The following is a 2,869-nucleotide window of genomic DNA, read 5'->3' on the forward strand; positions in this document are numbered from 1 at the left end:
TACAATAAAAAGCTCATCTTGTTTTACTTTTGAAATGATGGTTGTCAGTTATTACAGTAATACTAGAACTACTGCAGTATATAGCACATAAGGACACTCATAAGGAATTACAATGTCGTCATAATGCCTTTTGATCACAACACAATATAACGCATTGTATCAGCTCAGAGAAAACGGATGTATCAATGAATCCTAATCGTACCAAGATCAGAAGCAATCATAAAAACAAATCTGTAAAATGTGTTATGAGGAATTACTTTAAAGCACACATGGGCAAAATACGGCCCCCTGTGTGGCCCGCGATGGAATTGCATTTTTTTTTTTTTTTCAACAGTGCACCTGAACAAGATGGTGCAAGATACCCGCTGAATAAGTGTCCAAATGTTCATGTCATTCTGGCCAATACTCCACTTCTGTTATAGCATTTCAGTCTGGAATATGGAATATCTTTCATTATAAAACGGCTCTCTCAAATCAAGCAATCTGATTGGTTCACAGCCATTGTATAAATCCAATAACCCACTCCAATAACCCATGGCCATGGGTTATTGGTTGCCATGGCAACTCTCTTACTAAAAGCCTTTGGTTACCTCAAAAAAAACAAATGGCGGAGACAGCTGTCAGATCCTTGTGAATCGATCTTCGCTTATAACTTTACTAATACTTCGCAGAAAATTATGTTTTGTACAAGAATAAATGCGGGCTAATGTCTTCTTTGCAAAACAAACAACCCGTTCTCACTCCGAGCGCGCAGCATATTGACGCTTTGTCACGCCCCTTGTGCGTTGCTTGTTTACTAACACGGTACCCTTGAGCGACCCATGAAACGACTTGGGCTTTCCAACTAAACTCCAATGTAAACCCATAGAAGTCATCTTTGACGCTCAAGGCAACTGCTCCACCGTCCCAACACGCTGCCCTTGTGCGACAGATGTAACGACTTAGGGTTTGGCTAATGTAAACCCATAGAAGTAATCTTTGACGCTCAAGGCAACTGCTCCACCATCCCAACACGCTGCCCTTGTGCGACAGATATAACGACTTAGGGTGTGGCTAATGTAAACCCATAGAAGTAATCTTTGACGCTCAAGGCAACTGCTCCACCGTCCCAACACGCTGCCCTTGCGCGACCAATATAACGACCTGGGCTTTCACTAATTATAATTTTTTTCATTAGGGCTTTCATTTATATAATATGGGTTATAATATAAATGACCATTGACCTCCCCAATTCCGAACCAGGGGGGGGGGGGGGCGAAGCACAAGCGGAGGGAGGAAAACAGCGCAAAGGAGAACCGACGTTCAAAATTATCATAAAAGCATTATTTTATTTTTAATATGTAGGCCTATGTTTGATATTCAATATGTACACGTGCATGCACATACACACATGCTGTCCCAGTCACTGCTCCACCCCCTCTGCCGGATCTGGGGAGGGCCGTAGGTGGACCTGCACATGCTTCCTCCAATACATGTGCAGTCACCAGCTGCTTCTTTTCACCCGAGAGTGAGTTTCACCGGTGGGACGTAGCGTGTGGGAGGATCACGCTACCTCCCCAGTTCCCCTCCACCCAGACAGGCGCCCCCAACGACCAGAGGAGGTACTAGTGCAGCGACCAGGATGTACAGTATCTTGGTTTGTTTCTGTATAAAAACAAACTGTGTGTAAAATGTAAAAAGTACAATTATGGATGGAGATGAGTACCGTACTGATAGCTATGTGTAAAATATCTATAATAAGCGATGGGGATGTAATTAAGATAATATATAACTGTTAAAAGTGGTATAGTGGTGGTGACTTGCTATTATAATAATATTAATAAACATAGGTCAATAAATAATCATAGTAGAAATATAATAATAATAATAATAATAATCGAAGTGGAAACAGTTTATAATAATGATAATAGTTCGGAACAGAAGGTAGGTTAATGTAATAATGGTAATTTAGTAAATAAATAAATTAACAAAACATGAAATAAATTAAACAGTCAAACAATCAAAAATAAACCAATCCAGTCAAAGGGGGGGGGGTAATGGGACATATTAAACAATAATAATAATAATAAACATATAATAACCGTAGCTAAACTAATCATAATAATAATAATGGAAGCCGTAATCATAGGTAATCAATACAGTGTTTCCCATACATAAAGGAATTTGTGGCGGGCCGCCACAATAATATTTTGACCGCCACAATAAGATGTTGACCAAAATTTTTTTTTTTTTTTTTTTTTTTTTTACAGTGCACCTGAACGCAACATGCAAGATATCCGCTGAATAAGTGTCCAATAAATGTTCATGTCATTCTGGCCAATACTTCTGTTATAGCATTTCAGTCTGGAATATGGAATATCTTTCAATAATCTATGATTTAGCTGCTAAATTGTCAAATACCGCCATCTGCTCGCTACCCAGGCACTTATGTATGTACTTAACCTAACTAACTTAACCTAACTATCCGGTGTGCACAACACTGTCAGCCTAAACTCCGGCTGACACCCCAAAAACCTACAATCCGCTACAGAAAAATGTATATTGTTTGTTTATTAACTGGCCCCTCGCCTTCTATCATTTCACGAAAGTGGCAAAGCAAGTTGAGTATCCCTGACCTATAGGGAGAAATTTAGTTTGTCATTGTAAACCCACAGCACAGTAATGATGACATGTTCTTCATAGATCTAGCCTTTTAATTTTGCTCTTAAGCTTTCTCAAAGTACACCAAATTCATGCATTTTACTTTAAAATGTTTAAAAAAATCTTGCGGGGGGGCATGCCCCCACACCCCCCTAGGGGGTCTGCGGTCCCCCACCACAAATTCGCAAAATCCTGTGGGAAACACTGCAATAATCATAATAGAAATGTC

This window comes from Poromitra crassiceps, assembly GCF_964638095.1.
Source record: "Poromitra crassiceps genome assembly, chromosome: 1".
In the NCBI taxonomy this organism is placed as follows: Eukaryota; Metazoa; Chordata; class Actinopteri; order Beryciformes; family Melamphaidae; genus Poromitra; species Poromitra crassiceps.